Source organism: Aedes aegypti, chromosome 2, assembly GCF_002204515.2.
Source record: "Aedes aegypti strain LVP_AGWG chromosome 2, AaegL5.0 Primary Assembly, whole genome shotgun sequence".
NCBI classification, from domain to species: Eukaryota; Metazoa; Arthropoda; class Insecta; order Diptera; family Culicidae; genus Aedes; species Aedes aegypti.
In genome coordinates, this window is record NC_035108.1 from 8,346,787 (window position 1) to 8,374,714 (window position 27,928).

General features: G+C 37.9%; 1 protein-coding gene across 1 annotated transcript in view; it reads right to left on the reverse strand.

Annotated features, from left to right (window-relative positions):
- LOC5579861 (scavenger receptor class B member 1) overlaps positions 1-27,219 on the reverse strand; it is a 214,426-nt gene extending 187,207 nt beyond the window's left edge. The window contains exon 1 of the mRNA XM_001664272.3: positions 26,224-27,219. The gene's annotated coding sequence lies outside the window, so the exon portion shown is untranslated. The remainder of the gene's footprint in view (positions 1-26,223) is intronic.
- Between the last annotated feature and the right edge of the window lie 709 nt (positions 27,220-27,928).

Here is a 27,928-nt window from a genome sequence, read left to right on the forward strand (position 1 = left end):
TTGGATAGTGATAAATTGGGTTGAATGAATTGGGTCTAGCATTTATTTAGGAATATGTATAAAGAATTTTTACAATTTCTCATCGTAATAGGCTGTTTTTCATCACGCCAATCTGCCATGAAACGGCCTACTTACCTGCATTTAAGTATGCAGTGCGGGAATAGTTATTACGCAACTGAAATCAGTGCTGTAATGATTCATTACGCATTGTTTTGAGTTGCGTAATGAATCATTACACAACAGTTTTTCAGAAATTATAAAATAATAGTGAAAGCATTCCGATATAATATTCTGATGCCCTCAAGTGGTCTTCAACGAAATTGCAAAAAATATTGTACGTAACTCGTTGCAGAACTCGAGTTTCACAGCACTCGTCGTAATTATCCTATTCGGCAAGCCTTGTAGGATAAATTCACCACTTGTGCTGTAAAAATCATCATTCTGCCACTTGTTCCGTAAACTAATATTAACAAACTACTCGATCTTGAAGCGCAAACACCGTCGTCAGTTGCATCACTACCTGCACCCATGGGGCCTCCTCCTACAAAGACCTTCCAAATTATTGACAAAATTAGGTTCCATGATTGTTCTTCAGTCATTCCTCGTCAGACCACCTATTAATCAGAATTCTTAATCGTGAATCTTAACCCATGATTTACTGACTTCATTTCCAGAATTGAAAAAAAAAAATTGTTTGTTATCAAGGGTGGAAAAAAATCGTCTCTAGCGACAAACAACACAGTATTTGAACGGTCTAAGAGGGCCGTCGCTCTTGCAGCAGCATGGTTTCAGCAGCTCACTACGCGCGCATAGAAAAGATACATGATGCATCCGATGCACAGTTTGACGTGGGACAAAGAGTTTGTCGGATGTTGTTACAAGTAGCGATCAACTTGAATCATGCCGCATTCGCACTACTATTTTTTGCTCAACCAATGTTCGAACGGTTTCCGAATCACAAACAACATGTCCAGAGGTAAATCACTGAGTAAAAGTGGAAAAATCGTCAAAATAATAGAACTTTGATTCGCAAACAATTAATCGGTAGCATACACGCAACACGATGCATTATTCGCCGAGCAAAGTTTATTATGATAGCTTGACGACAAAAGGTTAATCGTTGTTGCTTTGATCGCAGGATAAAGAACAACCGCGATGCATCATGTGTTTTGTCATGATCACTAGATTTCCATCCTTGTTTGTTATTCTCATGATGACAACGAAACAATGATAAACAACGCCTACCTAGATGAAAAAACTGACGAATTCCAACAATTTGAAATATTTCCTTCATAGTTTACGCAATTTCATGATGTATTCAAATTAATCAGTTTATCACGATATACGCGGGGATTTACGCCATTAAATGAATAGCCCTAATGAGATAATTTACAAGAATAACAGGACTTATTTTAATTGATAAAAGCTTTTGTTAACATTTTATCAGGATGGGTGTTTTTAATCATTTTCGTTGCCTGTATATTTATATTTTTTCACTTAATATTTGCCAGTTATGCGATAATCAAGTGTGTTATCTTTTTGTTATTCAAGTTTTTCGGGTTCGGATCCCATGCGCTCTTTAATCGTTCCGTATCAAAAATATCATCGTTCCTACCGCACAACAACCAAAATTGTAAAATAGGTCTACAGTCGACTCCACACATACTGATGTACTACATCACGAAATCTCTATGTCGATGGTTTGTTCAGTTCCTTCAAGTTGAAATGGGATGATTAACATGACCTACTTAATTTTGAACATGACGTAAATGAATATTATAAAAAATTTCTTCGCTTAAAGTTCGTTTCGTTTCTTATTATTATAAAATTAGCTATTTTATTTTACCACATTCATTTCAATTTGCCCCGTTGCACCTTACAATTCTTCTTTACATATTTCTATGTCAGGTAACATGTAGTGCAGATGTAAACATTATAGAAGCTTTCTTTATACGGCTTTATACTGAGTAAATGCTATGTAAATACGAACGAAAGCTTTTATGCGATCCTCTTACCAACAAATCTGGTGAACCTACTCAGCCCCAGCAACACACATGTTATAATTGTGTATTTTCAACTGATATATGACCGAAATTAGTCATATATCAGTTGAAAATACACTATTATAACATGTGTGTTGCTCGGGAGCTGTGTTGGCAGCACTTATACATTCTAATCATTGCTTTGACTCGACGAAAAGCGCTTATTCAATCATTTCGCAACTGTTGAATAATTTGTATACAGCTCCACTTAAATATTATTTTCAAGCAGTTGCACAGCTTCCGGAACTCAATTCATAGGTATCTGAATATAATTTTCCCAACGTTACACAATTAGAGTACCCGCCACCGCCTGGGATCGAACTCACGATTTCTGCATCCACAAGTTTCGACGCTTTCCTTGATGCCGCCACAGTATATATAGTAGGCAAAGAAAACATACCATATAATATAATATTGTATAATGGTGTTATATGATGTTATAGCCACGCTTACACCACTTAATCAGGCTGTAAAATGGTGTGAAACGTCAAACGCAATGTCCAATCCAACAAGCTGTGTAAATGCACCACAATTTGTTGTTAACAAACGACAAAGCGCTTCTCATTTATATATTTAGGAGCATCATAAAACATATTGCATAGAAGCAGCCGAATGAATGATGGGGACTTTTATTCTACAACAAGCGACAAAAGACAAAATATAGTCAGCTAGGATTTGTAGCTGCAAAATGTTTGTATTATAGCTGTATTGACGCTAATAGTTCCATTTTTGTCAGGGTTCATTTTTTGCAGCATTCGCTTCTTCAATTCGACTATTATTCAGCAGAAAGCAAATAATCTTGGCTTACAGCGCTAAAATTGTTAGTTGGGTAATCCCTTAACACCCCCCTTATATTCGAAAGTAGACTTATTTCATAAAGATTATTAAAAATTCAAGCCTAGATAAAATTTTCAAAAGTATTTGTCTGCTTAATGACCTTAATTAAATTTACTTATCTGTTAAGTTACCAACATATTTTATTTATTTATTTATTTATTTATTTTCATATTTTTTTACCACCTAACATTACAGTTTGTGAAATATAATGATGAAATTCAGAGTGCAGTTTGGATTATTCTGTGGCTTAAAATTTACAGACGGATTTAATGTTCTCATTACATCCATAGAAGAAGAGTAGTAATGTGCTTAGTTTGATTGATTGTAATGTAAACGATAAATATTGGTAAGGGTATTGGTAAGATTGAAGATTCAAGATCAATCATGCCCACTGCATCGCTTTGCTTGTGCTTCGTACTACTAATATAATTTCAGTGTTTCAAAATAAGGCAACGTTGATCGAGAGTTGATATTCAGCATTCAAAAGCATCAAGAGTACATCGGATTACCACATTGTCTAATAGTCATGGGTGAGATCATTCCAACATAAGGGAATAGATTTCTTTTTGTTTCAAAAAGCGAGCAATGGCATTTAAGCCAAGGCTCTAGAGTCAGGGCACAAGGCCGAAATACCTATGTTCCATCCCAGGAAAAGGAAAACATACAACAAGGGAATGTGCGCTAACATTCTTAACAAAGCCACTTCCAACAATTTTACCTATCCTCTAAAATGAAACAGTTGGTACGGTTATCAACTTTAACACCAAGTTTGCACTGTGGGCCTTGTTAAACTTGATAGAGAAGTTCAATTCCTTAACAGCCCATTTTACAGTATTTCACAAAAAATATGTTTGAAACTATGAGTAACTTGGATAGTAGTAGTCTATGATGACTTATGACCTAAGCTTTTGCATCCATTATTCAAAAACACAAATAAGGGGTTATCCGTTTATAACATGGTTTTTGAGGTGATGTTCTGGCCAGAAGATAAAACCTGAAAACATATAAAAAAATGTATGGAGTTCCGAAAGACGATCGGGGCTTGAGATTTCCAAATAACAGGCAGTATGCTTAATGGGCAACCCCTTATTAAAACCATCATCAATCGTAAAGAGCACTATAATTCATTATTTTTTCTCCACTTGAAATCTAATCCCATACGGAATTGCATCTGCCTAATGCTGAATTAATTAGGGGTCGTCAATGAATAACGTGTCGAAATGTATGTGTAATTTTTTACTAGTATTTGATAAGCCTTGACTTGGATGTCAAATTTGCAATAATACTTCATCGAAAATGTCGAAAAAACAACTCTCCACCATTAATGGACGACCCCTCAGCCGGTCAAACGTGCGTCGGGAGATAATTATTTAATGTGTTCTGGTTTCACATCCCCCTCGTGGCAATAATTCGATTAATCACGGCTTCTCATGGCGTCACTCGTGCCCCTGACTACAGAAATCGTACATCTGGGGAAACCCACTCTCGGAACGTCGGTTACTGTGCTTCCATTTTCCTCGTGTGGTTGCGCTGTTCGAGCAGCAATCAAACAGAATAGAACGCGATCCTTGCGGAGCTTCATGCGGAAATTCGGATCGTGAGGAAATTTTCCTCACCAACAGCCAATGGTGAAGCGATGCGGAAAATCCTTGATCATTATGGCGCGTTCTGTGGCAACTTTTCGCGCAAGAATAGGAAAGCGAACCGTTGACCTTCCTCACGAGCAGAAATGTGTTCGCGCCATGTGCCGGCTCTGTGCACGCGCAATTGCCAGTAATTGCATTGATTCGATTATTGAGATTTGGCTTTCCGATCGAATCGCTCAATGTTGGTGCGGCGGTGCGCTGTTGATGGAGTCCCCGCCGACGAATGGCCAAGCAGGCGAGCATATTCCGCAGGTGCCATGGCAACTGCACAAATAATGGACCATTTTACCAACCGATTGAGCCACTGACCTACAGACGGACCATCACCTCGCCGATCGCCATTGCCTCTTCAAGTCTTCATAGCCTGCTTCGCCAAACCCTCGGTTCTTGGAAAAGCTATTACGCAACAAAGACGGCCTTGAAAAATTATAAAAAAAAACATTTCCAACATTTGTTTCTCGAAAGCGATTATTAATTTGATGGAGGAGCTGCCGCAATGGTGCACCCGTGGCCATTTGTATGCGTTGGTCAGTCAGTGAGCTTTGCCTAAGTACCTAAGCGGTAATTGAAGTGTTGGGCCTTAAAAAGTGTTAAATGCCCGGACCAAACGAAGCATATCGGGCAGCTGCGTGCGTGAATCTAAACCATACGAGCATTACTTTGTGCACTTGATTAACACAAATCAACGAATGACCGCCGGAGTTTTTTTTATTACGGAACCGACAATCGGTACCGGAGTCGCGTGGAATACACGTGGCCTGCAATCGGTCGATTTCGAAGGATGTTGCGGTGTTTGTAAGTTCTAAGTCGAGTAAGGGCTTTCGAAATTCAAGAAGTGCATGATCGAAACATTGCGGTTTCAAATCAGGAATGAATATTCAACAAGAGACCGGTCATGAACTTGAACGCAACCGGGTGGTGGAAGTCGAACTGCTGTGACACGATCATCCGACAATCTAGTTGTGCACATGGGTGTAGTAGGGAGTTTCATCAGGAGTGAATGGCAAATGCGTAGAGCTATGTAAAATCATGGACAAGAACAGCTTTCCCGGGAAGCTCACGAGACTGATAAGAGCGACGATGGAAGGTGTGCAAAGATCCCGCCGGGGACTACTACAAGGCGATTGAATTGCGTGTCTGTTTATCAATATTGCGCTAGCAAATGTCATACAGAAAGCCGGGTTCGTCAGCTGGGATATGATTTTCACTAGATCCAGTAAATTTGTTCGCTTCGCAGATGATATGGACATTGTTGGAATGAATATTTGAATAGGTGGCAAACATATATACATAAAGTCACCTGAGACGCGAGGCAGACAAAGTCAAAGACAAAGTATATGGTAGTAGGCGGAGATCGATAGTCCTCTACAGTAATTATTTGAGAAATTCGAGATGGAATGCTCAAGAACATCCGGGATGAAATTTCTTGGGAAATCCTTATCCTTATCGGTAATATTAATCGATTTTTTCATATTCCTGTTACAGTAGTAACATTCAAAAATCTTCCACATAGTTTTTTACAAGTTTCTTTAAAACATCTCGAATGAAAGTTCGTTAGACAGAGGGGAGGGGGGGGGGTTTCAACGACCCCCTTTTCCCTATCTGACAACGCCCATGGTTGCTCAATGTGAATTTCCCTAATAGCCCTTTCATTATGCAGTTCTGTCGCATCGCATCCAGTCACGCAATTATAAGTACCACGCCAGCGGAAAATTTAAAATAGCTTCTAAATTTGTGAATGGAAAAGTACATTCTCAAGCCCACGTTGAATGAGTAATATTCCCGGATAAACGTCGACCTTGTGACGAAAGCGAAAACTGCCGGCTGGAAGCCCTAAAGCACTGCGGCGCCTCATTCGGAAAACGGTGAGTCCCGCTATCCCTTATTGAAAAACAGGAATGCTCATCAAGAGCGCTCGATCTCCACGACTTACTTGGACGGACGGCGAAGCTAATAAATGTTTAACCCCTTGCTTGCGGGCAGTCTTAAACTATGCGAAAATGAGTTGGCAGACGATGTCACGTTGATCACACTGAAACCGGTCCTCACGTGCACACAAGGGCGGAGCCTGCACCCTCAAACTGCGATCGACGAACGAACGGTCGGCGCAAGGGGAGGACGGGGTAAAATGCGCCCCCGGCGGACTGTTAATTTCGATGAAAACTACAATCTAGTTGGGTTTGAAAAAAAGTCGCAGCAATAAGCTAGTGTTTTTTCTCTTTTTTTCCTTTGTTGGTAACATTTCAAACATTACCTTCAGTCCTTGAATGCCCTCAATAATTCATTTTGACTAGAATACCTTTCATTTTGACGATAATGCGGTGGCACGATTTACCCGGACGGCGCATTTTACACCCAGTTCCCCCACTAAGAACAACAATAAATAGCATATCGGCGATTATGCCATCGAACGACGAAACATGACTGGATGAAACTGATCGGTCGGCTCGATCAGCGGCGGCAAGTTGAAGTAGCCAAGGGGGCGCATCTTCCAGGCGATACCGGACGGGAGAAAACGATGTGTCAGGGTTCTGTTTCGATGGGCCCGTAGTTACTCGTGGAACTGGTTGCGGCAGCGGCATTTTTTCCTATGAATGCTGACGGGAAGGTTGAAGAATTTTACACTTGCCATGACACGTGAGTTGTTTTGCATAAATGCTGATAATCAGGATCTTGCGGTTAGCCAAACATGCTTTACAACACGGTATGGATTGATTAATAAAAGGATCTTTCAACCGTGCTGAGGGTGGCGGGTTTGAATCCCGGGCCAATTGTGAAACGATTCGAGCCTAAATTATTTAGGCATTGAGTGTTTTTGTACTTGTCACACGCAAAATAAATGCAGAGAAGGCCAATCGGTATGAAAGGTTTCAATAAGTAACTGTAGAAAAGCTCACTATACTCAGTAGACTTTGTCCCAGTAAAGAAAGAAGCGCTAGAAGAAATAATAAGATACCGTTTTTAATTCATATTCCGAAAACTTAAGGCCAACAGTGACTTCAAATGCATGTGATGGTCATAAATTAGCTGATATTTGTGAAAATATCAATTTCTTCGAAAAGTCTAACTTTTGGCTGTTGGGTGTGCTGATAAAAATGTTTATTTAAACTTGTTTAGTATTGTGTTAACGAAAAAGTATGGAACAACATTTTGATTCAAGTGCCGAACAGTGTGTTCATTCTGTCTCACATTCCGAATACTTTGATTCAAATTCCGAACAGCACGAATAAATCGCATTCAAATGAATAATTTCGCAAACAAATGTATCTGAGCTAGTTTTACTGACAGCGAACAAGGGAATCAACACTATTTCGGAGGTATAAAATAAATTGAAAGACGTACAATTTAATTACAATTGACTGCCATCTTCAGGTAATTTCATGACATATTTCTGCAAAATATTTCAACCAAATTAATTTAAATTGCCATACAAAAACCAAGGGTTCGGAATATGAGTCGCTTCGAAGTTTAAGATGAAACGGTATTTTATATCTGGGTAACAAAAAAAGATATATTACACAGAAAGTTTAATTTACTTATTCGTTAACTTGAAACTCATTTGAATTTTAATACGATTCTGCTCAATTTTTTATGTCTAATGTTAGCTTTGAGTGATCGTGAAATTTGCAGTTTGATCGAAGTTAGGGATTACAAAATGTTGAAGGTAAGGATGGGGTTAAAGATCTTCCCGTTGACACTTCTTCTTCTTGGCATTTACGTCCTCACTGGGACAGAGCCTGCTTCTCAGCGTAGTGTTCTTATAAGCGCTTCCGCAGGTACGATGATACTCTATGCCCAGAGAAGTCAAGGAAATTTACATTACGAAAAGATCCTGGTTCAACCGGGATTCGAACCCAGACACCTTCAGCATGGCTTTGCTTTGTAACCTCGGACTCTAACTACTCGGCTAAGGAAGGGCCCCCTTGACACTTAACAGCACTGTTTTCTAGCAGTTTTGCTGCTGATCAACATAGAGCGGACATAACGACAAATTGCAACAACACAAAAAACGTACATCGATGGGAAATGAGGCGACCATTGAAACGACAGGAAGGGATCAAACAGCGACTTTGATTCTCTTCAAGAGCTCAAAAAGTCTCATATAGTAAAATGTCCCGCTTATCTAGCACCTCTCTAATTTCTTGCTTCTCTGTTTTTGCTTTGTACCTAAAAAATTAAATCTAGTAGTATTGTTTTTGTTGCATTCCCATAATATATGGGTTGTATGATATCTGTTGCTGCTTGTAATCGCTATTCTATAAAAGTGCGAGCACAATAAGTACTTAGTGGACATAAGTCGACACATTACCTCAATAAAGTCTCGACTTAAGTCCAATCCCTAGAATCACAGTTTCTTTATGCCTGTCTCCACCATCCTATTTTTAAGTAGATGAAAAACCCGAATTTAATACTATACCATTTAATTCCACTAGAGTTTGTATCCTTTGAAAGATACGCGGATTTCGACCTCAACTGTAAGGCCGTCTTCAGTGTTGTGTACTAGACTTGACTTTAGTACACGTACACAGTACACAGTAGTCGTGTCTAGTACACGACACTGAAGTCGGCCTTACAGTTAAGGTCGAAATACGCGTATCTGTCAAAGGATACAAACTCTGGTGGAATTAAATGGTATAGTACTAAATTTGGTTATTTCATCTACTAATAGGTATTCTACTAAACAGCTCGAAGATTTATTATCCTCGTTTTGTTCCCAAAAGATCAAGACGTGTTGACGAGCCGTTGAGTAAGAATTTACCGATCATAAATTTCGCCTTCCATAGCGCCCACCTTGTCCGCTTTTCCACTGCCCTGAATCGAGCAATGTAAAGGGTCCCAAACCAGGAGATTGTATATAATTGATTTGACAGAGCACTCAGAGTTGATCGTGTTTCGGGAGTGGTTTATGGGCCCCATTTAACGAATAGCTTCATTAAGGCTGAAACTATCCATAAAAATAAAGTATTGATCAGAGGGAAGAGAGTCAACTCACTCTATTGCGTAGTGTATACAGTGCATACGACGAAAAAAGATCATTATGCCGTTTTTCATACAAAATGGCCATGTTTGGAAACTAGGATCTTGACTCCAAGAGCTCCAAATGATCTGAACTTTTACCGCCACTAGGAAGTAATTTTGTGCAGTAAAAATTTCTCTCCATTTTGATCACACACTTTAAATTATAGCAAATCTCCTATATTGAAAAAAAAAAATGTAAAAATTTCGGTTTTGATATATTTTGAAAAGTATGAATTTTACAGAAAAATTTTGTTCTACATATTAGTTGCTCTTGTCAAATTAAACATTTTTGCCAAAAGATATATTGCTCTAAATTGTTTGGTTTTGAAAATAATTCAAAATGAAAAAATGACACAGCAAAAGTTTGTGAATATTAAGCAGCACGCAATTTTACATCGATGGAAAATTGTGGCAGGCATTTGAAAATTGCAAGCTTTTGCTAACAGCTGAAGCAAGTATGACCATCTGTCAACCAATCAGGGCCCTTCCGAATATATTTCAGTTAAATCCGCTAGAAATTTATATGAATCTGCCACAAAACAAACTTAGGCACACTCAACAATCACGCGACCGAGAGAACGCTCCGCATTGTGGACTGCTCTTCCAATCACTTTTCGTTAAAACCGCTAACCGTTTAAGCGATTCTGTGATACACTCATTTTACACAGAATGTCTTCAACTTTCATTGTAGGAAAATGATCTTCAAGATATTCCAGTTCTGTCAGTAAATTTTAAAGTGTTTGCAGTAAAGAAGGATCAGCGTTAAGGACACTGGTTCAAAGGGTTTGATAGGTTATAGTATGGCTTTGACCAGTTCTTTCAGTTATTTTATGGTGCATTAATATCAGTATATAATGAACCCGAAGATGTTAGAGTCTCTAAGAAACAGAAAAATAATGACAAATTCAATTTAAATCTAATGAACTTTAATAGATCAATGAAAAGTTAAGATAACGAGAATCTAACTGAATTTAAAAAACTCATCATCGTCCCGATTTTGAGTTCTTCTTATGTAAGTTTCAGAGTTTTGGAAATCATTTGAAAGTAGTTTGCTTATTTTATGCACTTAAAGTTGAAAAAGTGTGTTTTAAACATGTTTTATGTACTGGGCTATCATCTTTTAGACCCGTATTTTATAGACCCAACGGTTTGCATATCGTGCTAAGATTGGTGCTTCAAGAATTCTTAACAGGAGACGCTACAGGTCATATTTCTACCAATGCTCTTGATATCTTTTTCTTCAAAATACGCTCTGAACACAGCCAAATCTCTCTTCCTTACTCAATATTCCGTATCTCGATATCGAGTTAGAACACCATAGTGATAGTTGGTTTTCATGACTAACTCGATGGTCCCTTGAATCGCAATTGCACTCATTTTGTGTTCTATAACTCCGATAGGGGGCCCAGATAGCCGTAGCGGTAAACGCGCAGCTATTCAGCATGACCATGCTGAGGGTCGTGGGTTCGAATCCCGCTGGTCGAGGATCTTTTCGGGTTGGAAATTTTCTCGATTCCCAGGGCATAGAGTATCTTCGTACCTGCCACACGATATACACATGCAAAAATGGTCAATCGGCAAAGAAAGCTCTCAGTTAATAACTGTGGAAGTGCTCATAAGAACACTAATCTGAGAAGCAGGCTTTGTTCCAGTTGGGACGTAACGCCAGAAAGAAGAAGAAGAAGAACTCCGATGGTCCGTTCAATATCGTGTTATGGAGAGTTGAATGTATTATAAAAAAAATGTGTACTTAATATATTTATCATCATAACGAATCATTATCATAACCTGAGATTGAAACCTGAGAAAATTGATAGAATCTCTCACTTATCACTCTCTGTAACAATAATGATTTGCAATACATTATGAAATCCTGTTTATCGTATACTGCTATAGCTCTGATTATTTCGGGGGATAGCAGTGCACGATAAAACCCATCTAAACAAGCTTCAAACCTGGGAAACACTATTGCTATCTTATATTCGGTGATTGTTTATCATGCCAGTAAAATAAAACATCTATCCCCAGTGGTAAACAAGCGAGAAAAATGGATTTTATCATCGCTCTCTCTCTCTTTGGGGCTTTCGTTCGCTACACTTATTTATCAAGCTTGTTACAACTAGTGATACATTGCCGATCATGGATCACTACAGATTTAATGTTTTTCTTTGCTTGCTTCGATCGTGCTTCAAAATTAAATGAGAACGAATTCTGCAATGCTTGATATTGACAAAAAACATACCACTTTGACAATTAATTTTGTACTTGTTCAAAAACTGTGTCTGAGAACTGGTCGGCGTTAAGTCAGAGTGGACTAAGTGACATTTTTCATATTTTGAGAAAAACGGGCTTAAAGTCTAACACTTTGTCATTTTTATACTCTTTTAAATTTTGATTCAATATTTCTACACAACATTGTGTTACTTTCAAACAATGTAATGTGAAGTGATAATCATTGAAAATCATAATCCAAACCTCTAATAGAACGATTTTTTGATGGACTATATGCACTTGGTCCATTCTGACTGAGCTAAAGACCACCATTCAGTGAGTTGGTTCACTCTGACTGAACGATTTCTACGAAAATAACAACCATATAATGCTTGCATGGTCAAACTGGGTGCATATCTCTAAGATAAGCAGATTATCAAGACCCTATTACATCAGTATCGTTAATTCTTCAATAATCCATATCTTTAATCCCGAAATCAGTGGCATTACGATAGCTTGAAAATAAGGGTTTTGCAGGGTCAGGGTATTGAAGACCAGAAATATTCAAATATGCGTTCAGTCAGAGTGGACTAAGTGAAAAACTTGAATACCGACCAAAATATTCTGGTCCAATAAGCGGGTTCTAGGACATTCCATACATTCACGATAGAACTACCATAAACGTCTATAGGTCTCTGAAATCCACTCAAAATATGCAATAATCAATCAGTTCATTGCTTTTTGACACTTGGTTCACTCTGTCTGCACAGAAATTGTTACAATTTCTGACCAGCCATCCAAATATGAGAAATGGTCAAAAATCAAAATAAAATGCATCGAATTAGGTAATATTTATGGATTTCTATTGATGGATGAGTAAAAGAATCATTCGATGTTGGCAAATTCGACAAATATCTTGAAATGTTTTTCATTTCCTCGCATTCCTCAGCGCGCTGATTATTTTCGCTATTATGGTAATAAGCACTTGGTTCACTCTGACTGCATACTTTTATCGATTTTTATTGATCATCCAAAGTAAGTTTGTTACATATCTCTCGCAGTTTACAGCATTTATCAAATCTGACCAAAGTGATATGGAGGAAAGGTAATTTCGCATCTAATGAAAGAATAATCCAATTTTCCCAAGTTTTGTACTTGGTCCGCTCTGACTTAACGCCGACCAACTAAGCTTAAATTGTCAAAAGGAGAAGATAAAAGTTAAATCAATCTGTAGCATAGAAACGTGAGGATGCATATCAACCGTTAACGTGCTTCTATACAAATAATTCTTTTAAAAATCTTTTTTTTTTAAGACACTTGTGTTTACGCGAGCTTTTACAAGTGTTGCATGTACAATGTTTCACAGGAATTCTTAACAAGATCAGAATTAAATAGATAAAATGAAGCTTACAAAAGAGTATTTTTGTGATTTTAGTTTAAATCATAGAATAACGCATTTGTCAAATCCTGGATTTCAAATGAGGAAAACAGAAACAGGTGCAGATGCTTCGTGCAAAATTTTGTTTTTAAAACGTGAACTGCAAATCAAAAAGTCTGAAAACCTTAGGTCAATAACAACCAAACTAAAATAAATATTCACTCTTTTTCAAGATACATACAATTTGATGTCGTTTGGTAAGTTCAAGTCTAGTATTCAAGTATAGTACTAAATTCGTTTTTTTCCATTCACTTAAGTTTGAAGATTGAGTGGAAATTGAATTGTTTGGGGCATTTAGAAGAACATAACCGACGTAATTGTACTTTTTGCTCCTTTTTAAAATATATGGGAAAAACAAAATGGAATTCAACTTAGTTTTTAAATGTGAGCACACACTCGCACACATACCACATTAGTTTTAATTTTGATATTTTTCTGTCAAGTTTCGGTAAATCATAACCTCATTTTGCGTAAACTTACGCAATATGGGTTTTTGTCGTTTGACTACGTCACTGCGTCAAGATTGAGTGCGGTCATATATTAATATGTGTAATAAATACTTCGATTCTGGTGCCAATAAAAAAGGCACATTTGTTTAAAAATCACCTAATTAGATACTAATATATCGATTTTACAGGTTTTTATCTTCAAACCATTCACTAGCAGGGCTCAAGTGCCGTATAGCATGACGAAGCTAATATCACATGTTGATGACAAAGAATCCAGGTAAATAAAAAAACATCTTCAAATGAGTTTACTATGCGATGATGATAAATAGTTCGAAAAAATGCAAAATCTGGTCTATGAGAGTAAAAAAACTCCATTACAATATGAAAAATCTATTTCAAGACTTCCTTTCAACTTTTTTATGGAGAGGAATCACTGTCAACAGTGCAGAGTACGAAGAAAGGGACAGCTGATTGATGGGGACAAACTTACAGCGGAGAGTTGTCACAGCGTAGCTCTTGCGTACTTCCATGAAACCGGTCTGTGAGGAAGCTAGGGGTGTCAAATAACAATGTAGTTTTCCTAAACTTATACAAACGCGATCAAGTAGAATCATTTCATTCATTCAAATTTTATTGATTTGGAACCCATGTTGACCACATGTTAGAGCTAGCCTCTTTTATCCGTTCTGACCCATTGGTTTACCACAGAAATGAAAACAAAACTTGTCAAACTAGAAATCCATAGGAATCCAAACGAAAGCAATTCAATAAAATTAATCATTCTGAATTTTTGTCTTTTCTAGACGTTAATGGGTTAACCAACTTCGTTGATGACGTAGACATCATCAGGTGGTTGTTGAACAGTTCAACGGTCTCAAACGTGGAGCAGGAAAGATGAGACTAAAAAAAATCATTCAATATTCGCTGTCTGGTGGAATCGAGATCAGTAGAGTATGGAAATAGAAATATGCTAATCAGAGACTGTGACGAAGAATTTGCATCAAAATCAAACAAAACATATTTTGAATTTATTCATTTCACAACATTTTTCATTTCTTTTGCTGTGGATAAATTTTGGATGCATGAACCGTCTTGAACAGCGAAAATTTTCCGATAACTGTAAATTATATCCATCCCCAAATGTCCAGATGTGGGATAGTCCGGTAGAATTGGTGTTTTTGATTGCAAACCAGTTCCGGGATGAGAAACGAACGTGTGAGACGCTGAGGTTCTATATAGGAAGCGTGTAGCAATGACTCCGCCTCGGAAAATAAACTTTGCTGGTAGGAATGAACCCGGCATGACTTAGCTCAAAATAAAGGTGGGCGGAGCATGTGTTGCCCCCAGGTTGGGACGTCTGGAGGAAAATTTGTAGTGAATTGCTGTGGTTATGAACATTTTGTACAATATTTATTTAATATTCTTATCTTTTGAAAAATACGCATCTTTCGACTACCACTTTTAGCCTTGTTCAGAGTCAGCTACTCGTGTCTACTACGAGTAACCGACACTGAATAAGGCTGCAAATGATAGTCGAAATGCGCGTATCTGTCAAGAGATAGGCAATTCCTACGAAATTAAAAGGTGCTGTTCCCGCGGATATGATCCGGTAGGGAATAATTATACGAGAGATATACGTTCTAGTTCACGATTTATTTCAGACTGATTTTCTATAGCTGAAGATGTCCTATTTATACTCCACTCTTCCCTATATACTTGCATGGAATATTCCAGAAGTGTATTGTTGTATACAATAATGTGTTGTGTCTAAACTGTTATACAACCTATTTGTACTGCAGAATCTTCTGGAACTGTCAGAGAATGATACAATGCGAAGGTAAACAATAACAATGCTTTTCAATGTTGTGATCTGGAATGATCTTGAAAGGTAAGTTGATTACTCTGTGTTTTAATGATTTGATACTAATTATTTTATGTTTCTAGGTATGCAGCATGAATGAGGGTATGAGGAATTATTTAAGGTGAGTAAAGTGTTGCCAGTATTGATGATTTGTGGTGTGTTTGTGGCCTCAACATGAGGCATGTTCATCCACCGGTGTGGTGCGGTATGATGCACCCCGGTGGCTTGTTGTTGGCCACAACATTCCGCCCACCAAATTGGGAACAATTTGATTGAGTGATGGGATGACATTTGTCCTCGATGATTTTGATGATGTGGGAAACTTCTTGATTCTTTGGTCATTTGTGATGATGAGACGGCACAGAGTAATTCTGCTCGGCTTGATTCGGTGATGATGAGAGTAGAGATGATCGTATTGCTTACATGGTGAGATGCCGCCCACCTTGGTTGAATGGCGGTTGAAGATTTGAAACGATGACAATGATATGCCGCCCACCTTGAGCAATCGGGTTGAGGCGATGATGGTGAGATGAATGAATGACGAATTTTGCATGCGAGTAAACTGGTAGTTGTCGGCGTGACGTAGATCTCTGATGAATGAAGTTGTTGTTGTATGTTATCGATGTTGATGTTCGTTGATGAATTGGTTGTTGTTAGCGTAGAATCGATTTCGTTTGCGTTGAATTGCCGCCAACCGTGTGGCGATCGCATAGGCAGCATGATGCGATGTTGAAGCGATGACGTGAATCCCGAAAGCAATAGTCGCTGGCTGGCAGGGACCGTTTCGGCGATTCAAGATGATGATGAGAGTTATAGATTTCGCAGATGAGTGTGTCCGTACATATCTCGTAGGCAATAGACGCTGGCTGGCAGCGGCCGCTACGACGATTTGCGATGATGACGATGATGTTAATCCCGAAAGCAATAATCGCTGGCTGGCAGAGATTGTTTCGGCGACTCGAGTGATGACGTTAATCCCAAGGCAAAAGCCGCTGGCTGGCAGGGACCACTTGGCGATGCTGAACGTTGATGGAGATGTGAATCCCAAAGCAATAGTCGCTGGCTGGCAGGGACCGTTCGGCGATTCTTGTGTATTTGTGCGACGGATTGTTGCACGATGCGAAACGTTACGGTATCCAACTCGAAGGCACTAGCACTTAATGAGGCCGCTCCGACGTTGAAGTACACCGTAGATTTGATGATGATGAAATTAAAGGCTCCAGTTTCTGCAACGGACTGTTGCACTGGGAACTAGCCGTTTCGACGATGGGAGAAGGTGCAACGGATTGTTGCGATGCGATTGTTCACCTCAAAGGCAATAACTAAGGAGCATTATGCGTAACGTAGTTGCTCCGACGTTGACGAATTAGCGACCGTGGTGCAGAAAGAGTCGTTGTCATTGACGATGACGAAATGCCTTGCTTGTGGTCGAGGATGATGGGTTGTAGAGGGTCCACTGAAGGTCGACGTCAGCCGGAGCACCTGCATGGTGGATCGAACTGGGTCGTCGCACGCGATATAGCACTGCCCGCAATAACTACGCTAATTCATTATGTACCACTACTACTTTCACTAGGATGCTAGTTACGAACTAGCATCCTGTCTACAGCGCCAAACTGTTCCCGCGGATACGATCCGGTAGGGAATAATTATACGAGAGATATACGTTCTAGTTCACGATTTATTTCAGACTGATTTTCTATAGCTGAAGATGTCCTATTTATACTCCACTCTTCCCTATATACTTGCATGGAATATTCCAGAAGTGTATTGTTGTATACAATAATGTGTTGTGTCTAAACTGTTATACAACCTATTTGTACTGCAGAATCTTCTGGAACTGTCAGAGAATGATACAATGCGAAGGTAAACAATAACAATGCTTTTCAATGTTGTGATCTGGAATGATCTTGAAAGGTAAGTTGATTACTCTGTGTTTTAATGATTTGATACTAATTATTTTATGTTTCTAGGTATGCAGCATGAATGAGGGTATGAGGAATTATTTAAGGTGAGTAAAGTGTTGCCAGTATTGATGATTTGTGGTGTGTTTGTGGCCTCAACATGAGGCATGTTCATCCACCGGTGTGGTGCGGTATGATGCACCCCGGTGGCTTGTTGTTGGCCACAACAGGTGCAATACTCAAATCTAAATTTTCGATTCTTTTAGGGTTGATTAGGGGTTTGAAGCGTAAAGGAGTCAAAATTCTTTATAAACCAAAAATGCTTTCGAAAGAATTAATTTATTCCTTTTTCTGACGAAAGGTACATCAGTTTTTCTTTTTTTTTACAGAGTCTCCATGTTGCTCACAAACAATAAACATTTCCGAAGGCACTTCAAACGCCCAACCTGACAAACCTATCCTTTTAGGGAAACCAGTGACAAAACGTTTGTCACCTTTCTAAGGCATTCATCAAGTTCAAACTCCGCCACTCCTCGAGTATAGACTCCCAATAACCCCCGCGCAAATTCGGCGATCGGCGTGCTCTCACCAAGGTCAACAAGTGCGCGGGATGCGCGAAATTTTCGAAGCATCAGCCATTTCACCTCATACAGGTAACCTTCAAAACGCACACACGAGACGCTGATTGATGGTGCACTGTTTTCGACAAGGCGTCCGGCTTACCATTGTTACCGTTGGAGTAGAAATGGCATTAGGGTGGTTCAAAATATCGTTTTTTTCTCCAAGTCACTTACACGATTCTAGATCAAAATCTGAGTGTCCTTCCGAAACTTGAACTCATTTGAGATTGGAGAAGTCCGTCAGATTTGTGTAGGAATTACTATGGGAATATCAATCAATTCATTCGATCGATCATGTTTATCATTCAGAATTTTGCTTAGAATCGAATGACTAGTGTGACGCAAAACCACCCTAGTGGTCATTGCAGTCGATTTGAAGCTCAAACAACAGCGATGCAAATAGCTGAAACCGCATCTTCACGATCATGTTCGCGCGACTTGAAGCGACAACGCGCGTTATGATGATGATCATCTCTTCGCCCGCCCGGCCACTTGCGGTTACTCAATGGGCGCCTCGGTCGAGGTGATAATTTGAGTGGAGCTTCATATCGGGCCTTTTTTTCTGGCATCTGGTAAGGAGGATTTCGGTTTGGCTATTGTGTGCGGTCGGGGTCGTGTTGTCGGTTTTTGGACATTTAACAAACAGATTTATAGTAAACGCGCGGTGCGTCGGAGCTTAGGCCTAAGCTCAAGTGTACTTCGAGTGGCGAACGCACTTGTTTGTAAGATACAGTAGTGAATCGATTTTCGATAGTTTAAGTTCAAAAAAATTATCGTAACATTCACAAATATTTTCAAATCATGGCTCTCAATGATTATTTGGACCACTTCTTTAAGCCATCATTTTATTTTTGGGCTACCTGAATTTCAGTTCTATCCTTAATCTTCCAATGTCCAATACTTTATTCAAAATATAAATGCATTTAATTTTCGAAATAACACTCATCCTAAAATTGAATGCATATTATTTCCAGTTTTTCGGAAAATATTCATGAATATGATAAAACTAAGTTTCGTTAGTTTCCCATTTGATGTTGAGTATAAAACAATAAAAAATAATTCATTCATGACCAACATATCAAAAGAAAACAGCATACAGGTATTTTGTACACTTAAATTTTCTACTGCTAATATCTGCCTAGAAGAATAGAAAAAATATTTGATTTTTACAAAAAAAAAAAAAATGAAATGCAGATCTTTATCATCGCCTAAAATTGGTATTAAGGGGGCAGGATCCGTTATTGATTTGAAGTTTCGATGATGACTATGATTAAGATGACGGAGCGTTGAACGTTAACAATAGGCCCACAAAATTTCAGCTCTCTATAAAACAAGGGGTATATTTTTTTTCGGGTCATTTAGCCAAAAAGGTCAATTGGCCGAATGCCTTTTGACCGAAAGCCGTTTGGTCGAAATTAAAAACAAAAGAGAAAACAGTTCACATGAATTTGTAAAGAACTTCATTGATATACAAATAATTAGCTCTTTCGTGTTAGTTCAAGAAACAGTAAATAATGAAATGAAAACATCCTAAATGTGAATCCTAAATTCACTTCTCTGTCAGCGGTAACAGCAGGAGTTTTCGTATTGCGTTTTAGTTAGCTTTTGACAGCAACTAAACGGTTTTAAACTTAATGTTCTTCTGCAGGATTGGTTTGCTTCGATCTCTCTAATCGTGCTTAGAAAATTATTCCATAGTTCTCTCAACCATAAGTTTCAGCTTTTTCTTTTCACAACGAAGAAGTATTGAAACATGTTCAGATCTTAATGGAATTTCCACAATTTGCTTTCACTATGATATCTTCCCTATAAAAATATGAAGACGAACAAAACACGATATAATAAAAACACTTTAAGTCCCAGCACACCATTGGTAATCCAGAGACGAACCAATCATCAGCTTTGAGTCTTTATGCGATATGTGAAGTTCACAAGTTCGTCCTGAATTAACGTAGCGACAAACATGACGTCCCGCCACATCATAAAAATCAACAAATTATTTAGCTGATCAGTGGGCCACACATTAGCGTTAAAGCAATTTTATTATTTATTTTGTTCGTAATTCGGCCAAACGACCCATTCTACCAGATGGCGTTCAACCAAATGGCATTCTGCCAAACGGCATTCGGCCAAATGACCAGACACCGTATTTTATTTTTATTGCAGATTCCCTCCTTTCTCATGGGTTTTTGTCCAAACAAAAAAAAAATGAAATTTGTACGGACCGTGGTCAGAGCGAACTTAAGAACTTGAGAACTTAAAAAGGCTGCATTTTTTTTTTTGTTAGTGAATCAATTTGTGAAAAAATGTTTAAAACATCAAAAAACGTATTCAAATAGTTTTGTACAGTGCAGTGCTGATAGACTTACACTCAAAATCTCTATCAATACGCTCTCCCGTGAGAGCAAACTCATTAGAGATCTGCTTCGCAAAACTCACGCTTGAGGTTTTGATGCAAAATCAACTCAATCAACTCAAACCGTGAAAAATGATTCAGTCGCAAATCCCGGCAAAAACTCGTGGAACCCGAATGTTGTTGTTTACGTTAGAAAGGATTAACATTATTTTACCAGACTAACATGAAATTATTGCCGTGTGTGAGTAAACTGTGCAAATACGAGATAATGAGTTAAAAAGGTGAGCCAACTCATCCATGATTGTTTGACTGCTGAGTTGCATGATTGACAACTCACGCATGAAAAATCTCTAGCGTGAGTTGTGAGAAATTGAGTTTTTCACAACACTGGTACAGTGCTGCCAAACATTCTGAAAACTAAAATAATTCTGGGACCTACAGTTTCTGAGAAACAACAGTTAATGTATGTCGATATTCGTACGCCATGCTGTGTCTTATTATCAGAATAGCAATAAAAATTGTTACAGAACCAAAAATAACGTGAACTTTCAATTTCTAAGTATACTCAAAATTTAAAATTTTAAAAATTCCCATCTCCCACATCTTTCTTACCATCCTTACCAAAGGTTGACAAAAACATTGTAGGTTTATATGGAAATTACTATGGAGAAATAAAAAAAATCCGAACACTTTAGTACTGTAATATAGGTAGCAGCTTATCATCTCATATTAGAAACCCATTCTTCAAACCTTGACGAAGAATGATGCTGAAGGAACAAATCCCTTTTTAGTAAATAAAAATACATTAATTTGCATATTCCCTTATGAAGCTAAGTTATATCAAAAACAAAATCAAATATTTCTTATTCCATCCGTCTGATTGAATTTCTCTCTTCAGCAACTTTCTTCATTATGGTTTTAAGAACTAGTTTTCACTAGTTGTGCTACTTTTCCCCGAATGTCGTTTCCTCGAGCGACAGTTTCCCGAATATCCCGTTTCTCCGAATAGCCCAGTTCCCCAAAATGTTTTTATCACTCATATTTGTCATAACTTTTTCATTTCAAGGTAAGTTACGAATCGGTCATCTGACATGCACCCTTCTTTACTTGATTGGCGGTTCCTTAGAGTTTCACCGCTCTTAGCATTTTTGGCAAGATGTATTTAGTCGGTAATGAGCAGATATTCCCTTCTTTTGAATGTTTATCTTTATTTCTAGTACAACACCCTGTCATTAGAGACTATTCTTGCACCTTTTTGCATCACTTTTCGGAGAAACGGGCAATTCAGGGAAATGGGTCATCCGGGGAACTGGCATTCGGCCACAGAATACTATTTTTATGGTAGAGATGGTGTCAGGAAATTAGTGATTGCATTTTCAAGCTCTTTTTGAATTTTGGACTGCCTCAATGCACATACCTAATTGTTGTGTTTTTTTTTTATATCAAATTCGAGCCCGTCTATAATATTGCGAAATGTACCGTAAAACGGGGTATCTTTGATAATGCGGGTAACTTTGATAGTGCGTAACCCACCACATACTAAACGAAATATCATAATTTCTGTTAATCAGTTAAGCGAAACGAATGCAAAACTAAAGAATATTGGTATGACACTTCATGTAAGAGCGGTTTTCATTTGAATCGAGAACATTTGAGGCTTTTTATACGAATATTAAAAATTTACACAATTTTCGCATTTTCGAAACGCTTACAAACAATCTGTTCAACGATCACTATTTTATGTAGTTTTGAATAGTTGGCCACTTATTTTTGATAGCCTAGTTATCATAGAGCTTGAATACGGTCTCAAATCTTTTAGCGAAAATCATTTTCACAAACTGGGACCATTTTTGTAATCTAAGTCAGAAATTTCCATGTAACGTTAAACGCCTAGAGGTATGCAATGCCCTACAAATGCACATTATTCATTCAATTTTGTTCGATTCATACTCCATTATCAAAGTTACCCCAGAACAGAAAACCTACTTTCGATCATATGAAAAATTATATATCCATTCAGAATAAATCTTTTGGCAATCTATCGACTGCAATCGATAGCTAGGATGCCAGTACTTGTTTTAAAAATATAAATTATAATTCTTTGAAACAGCATGCATAAATATTCAAGTTTTCTTCGAAAAAACTATCAAAGTTACCCCGTTTTACGGTATATGAAAATGCTTGAAAATGGCAGAAATTGCCACTGTCTTGTCATGTATATTAAATACATGTATAAAGGCCTAAAAACATAGAGATTCTCTAAAAATTATAAAACTTGTGTTTTGTTTATATAGAAACATTATAAATATTCAATGCTTGTTTGACTTCAGTGTTACCAATCATGTGATTTTATAACCAATGTTACAGCTTCTTGATTGTTCATGAATTGACTTGAAAAAATCCAGTTCCACTGTGAGTAAAGATAATATATGTTTCAATCAATAATACATACTCAATCTATTAATTTCTATGGTCCCTTCAATATCGACTCATGGAGGATTAACTGTATTTGTAGGGTTCTTTTGTGAATTATGCCGTTTTAACATTTAAAAACAATGCGGTCAAAAATTCAAACATTATTGGCAACACTGTCATTCAAAAACAGTGAATAAAGTACTGAGCATTACTCTATTAACAAGTTTTGGAGAGAAAATAACAAAACATGATTTTTGAATGCATGCCTCTTTCATGTGGATATCAAAAATTGATTTGCATAAGCGATGATTCATATATTACGTATCGTAATATATCAATGTCTCCACATAATATAATTGATATGGAAAATTTGAATTTTTTATATGCACCGTAAAACTACGGAAGACCCCTCCCCCTTTTGCATTACTTAATATTTGAACGATTCTTGAGAGATCTCAAATTTTTTTTTTTTGTAGTTGGCTACTCGTTTTGAGTTACCGTCAAATGGGGTAACTTGCAACAAGCTATATGGATAAAAAAAAATTGAAGATTCAGCTGAGACCAAAACCATCTGGTACCCTAATCGTCGCGTAAAGAATACCACGCGGTATTAATTTTAGGTTTTATGGGATCAGGATAGACGAAAAATATGCATTTTTAATTTAACCCCTGATGTGGGGTAACATGCAACACACAAGGCTACCTAAAGTACACTATTAAAAATGTATCTTATATCGTGTTATTATGATCATATAATAAATTTCTGCAGTAATATCTTGACAATAATCAGAAACAGGCTACTCTTCTCTTAGAAAATAAATTATTATAGATTGAATTATAAGTATTAAACCAATTCGATTGAAAAGTTCATTGGCATTGTATAGGGAGGAAAATTCTGGCATATCATAAGTCTTGACAGTTATTGAAAAGCCATTAAAACGTTTTAATGCAACTTTTCTTCAAACATAATGGTATTTTAAGACATATTTCAAACAAAGCAACACATATTACATTAATATGTATATCTTAAAATGGTCTCTGTTGGTGTTTTGACATAACTTTAATAATATTAGATGTAGAAAGATCCCAATGGTAGAACTGCAAGTTAATTTTTATACAGATTTTCTAAATTATTCATTATTTTCATGAAGAAAATAAGACTTAATCTAATAATAATACGATTTACAAAAAAAAAAATCAATAACACTGCGGAACACGTTTTTGTCTCTAGCATCAAAATATCTCTATTTACTGAATTAAAGGTTGCTGAATCCATTGCCGTTTACAGAAATATCATAGCACGTCCAGATTTTGAGATATTGGTTGTTGAAAATGCAAAAATTGACTGTTTGAGCCAACTTGCATGCAAGTTTGCCAGCTTGTAAGGCAATTCATTTGCTTAATTTGCCACAGAATTCAAACTTTATGTGTATAACAATACTTATCATCAAAGTTTATAATATTTTTGATGCGGAAAAGTTATTTTTTTAAGGTTTAGAAAAGTTTTGTATTTTGCCATATAAGAGAAACGAAGAACTTTGTATGGAGACTGCAAGCATGTTGAAAAAGATCGGTTTAATCTAAATTTCATCGTAAAACTTCAAGTATATCTAAAACGGAAGTTTGAGTCCTTTTTTGCATGCTTGGTGGATAAGATCACAAAAAAGGTTGATAAAATATACTTCAAATTTTAGGTAAACATCAATAAAACCAATGTTTTATACAACTTTGGCGACCTGTAGCTAAAAATTGTGACGTGCTGAGAAATTTCTGAGAACGGCATCAGATTCAGCAGCCCCAAACTTACAAGAGACACATAATTTGATCCTTGAGACACGCAAAAATGTTATTTTTGTTGCGCTGTGTAATTAGTACCAAACGTGAATTGAATTGATTGAGGTACACAAATTTTAATGTTACTGAACAAATATATGTTCAATTTTGCCTTTTCATGTGTTTTCGATGACAAACGGCAAGAAATATCAAACAATTGAGATCAAAATTGCTGTTGCAAGTTACCCCACAAGGGTAGTCAAACAAATTTGTGATATTTTTTAGTGTTTAAGCATCAAATTATCAAAACTTTTACATTATCAATATGTACACTACTAAGTACTGTAACTGATATCAAATGCCTTGAATGACGTATTTCTACCGTTTGTGTGGTACAAGGAACGTTTTTCAGCATTAATTTCATACAATCCAATGTGTCATATGATTTCCACCCCCAGCAAACAAACCAAAAAATAAAAAAAACTCCTATCTCTCGCCAAAATCTTAAGTTGTATACCTAAGGTCAAGAAACGGCGAAATCAATTATAATAATTTAAATGAATGCTGAACGAAACGACAATTCAGTTACATGTCGAAGTGTTGCAAGTTTCACCCCTGTTGCAAGATACTCCGTTTGACGATACGTTGATAAAAACTTGGTTTGGACGAAGGGGGAGGTCTGAAATTTTCGAACCGAATTTTGTATTTTGAGGTAACAGCTGGAAAAACATTCATAAAAATTTCCATAAAGAATTCAAAAAGAAGATGAATCGAGGGGCACAGATAGCCGTAGCGGTAAACGCGCAGCTATTCAGCATGACCATGCTGAGGGTCATGGGTTCGAATCCCACTGGTCGAGGATCTTTTCGTAAAGGAAATTTTCTCGATTCCCAGGGCATAGAGTATCTTCGTACCTGCCACACGATATACACATGCAAAAATGGTCAATCGGCAAAGAAAGCTCTCAGTTAATAACTGTGGAAGTGCTCATAAGAACACTAATCTGAGAAGCAGGCTTTGTCCCAGTTGGGAAGTAACGCCAGAAAGAAGAAGATGAATCAAATAAAATATTCTCATTCACAGTTGAAAGTTTATAGATTGGGTCCATTGGGGTCTATAAACTAAGAAAGTAAAATAGAAATACTGGGGAAATTGGTCAGATAAAGTTATGTAAAATGTCTTTATCCACTTACTAACAGAAAATCAAAACGTTGTCTTAAGAACAAGCTATGAAGGAAATCGGTAGAGGATTCAACATAAAATTTTGAAAATGATTCTGAAGCTCTCTCCTTGGTATAGTACTTATGAGTGACATAGAATATGTAATGTTGAAACATCGAAACAACTTGTAAAAATTCTAACCTGCTTCAGCAAATATCAGAATAGAAGAAATATCATCTGCTCAAGATAATTTTAATGCAAAGTTCCCATTCATAAAGCCAAAACTATTCATATGAAGATGATAAGTAGAAACCCATCAAAATCGAAACCCCGCTGTACCCGATCGACGTTCGCCCAAATGGCAAGCTTGTGTCCCATCGATTGGTTTGTCGAATGCGCGATTGTTTTGGCGCGGTTCGTCACTTGTTGACTCGCGCAAGTTGTTTGAAGCTTGACCCCAAAAAATCACGTTGAAGGAAAAGTGCACTTACGTTTTTGTTTTCTGGTAGGTAGTTGCCAACTGCGAGGACCTTGAAATGGCGCTCTTGAAACAGGTGCTGATGAATGTGGATTTGGTCGAAAAAAAAAGGAACGATCCGTTCGGTACGAGGATATCTTCAGAACACAATAGTTTGGACAGAAGGCGCTGGAGTAAGGTTTCACGATTTCAGCAGATAATCCGGTTCGGTTGCTGAATTTTCTGTAATTCCGTCCACTGTTGTAACACACTTCCGTTTAGTTTCACTTTTGTTTGCTGAGAATTATTATTGATAGAATTCACTTTTACTGACATCATCGGTGTGCAACAGATTGGAACCGATTTTGCATCACTTTTTGATTCACTCACTTTCCCTCCACGATATGGTTTTGCTTTTCACGATTGCTTTCAATTGAGTAAATTATCAGCAAATCACTTTCGTAGCATTCAGCAAATAATCATCGAAACAGAAAACGAGGAAATTTCCTTCTAATCCCGGAAAGCTTTCTCCGTACGTATCCTTTCACTGTCAGGTTGCAATTGACCGGCTTCACGGTCGGGAACCGTTGCTTTATATCCCCACTCACACAATAAAAACGCGCTGCTGCTGCTGCGATGCAGTTAGAACAATCAACAATGCCCCCGATGGGTCAAGAGATCAACGCTAATTCCCGCGAGAGACTGATGATGCGTCGTCGCCTTACGCACGCCGCCACACAGACCACCTTCCAGGAAATTGATCCCGCGTTAGACACAAGCCCGAAACAATGGCGACACACACTGGAAACGATCGCGCTCGAGAGGGCGGAATATGAATGCAACACCAACCGAAAAGAACCCGGACACGTCCACGACTGGCAGAGGCCTGCAACCGAATGATAGATCCGTTGGCGAGTCAAGAACAGAATAGTCCTGATTCGAGAGATTCTAGTACTGCGCTTACTAACCGCACCACTACTGCTTGAGTATCCGCAACTTCGATCGACGAGAGCTCCACAGTAAAACGATCCGAACGCGCAAAGATCTAGCAATTTACTACCCCCTTGCGAGAAGCGAGTGGTGCACGCTGCTAAGTAGTAGACAACAGAACTGCAAGTAAGGAGAAGACGCGCGCGCACGAGAGTACTTGCTGTGGATACAGCATATGTAGCTATGTACCGAGAAGGTACACTAAGGTGTGCTCGCCAATGAACTCGGTGCTGAGTAGCTGAGTGTTTGCTGAGATCAAGTTCTTTGAGGTAGAAGATTTTCTGAGTAACCGCTGAGTTGCTTGGCGGAAAATCGATCGGAGGGTGGTTTGAGCGTGAGTGGCTGTTTTGGGGTGGCTCTCTAAGGAAAGTCGCAAAATTGATAAGTGATCTCCTTGTCTTGAACGATTTTTTTTTATAGATGTCGTTCGTAGCAGAGCGGAAGAGGATGTTTGAAAACCATGTTGAGGTGTTAATCATTTGACCGAACGTTGTTAAATTGAATCGACCTGAAGACGTCTTTACCAAGACGATTCGAACGGTTTTGGGGCTGTCTTATTATCAACTAAGCCCATTCTGTCGATTAGTGGCGCTGATTGCTAAAGTCAATAAACAAAATCAAATCTAATTAACATGGCAGAGTGAAACCCTTTACCTAAACTTTGCAATGTAGCTTGACACTTTTCCTATGTCCGTGACCGTGGGATACACTGATAATCGAATACAGTTGATATATTGTAAATTTATTTA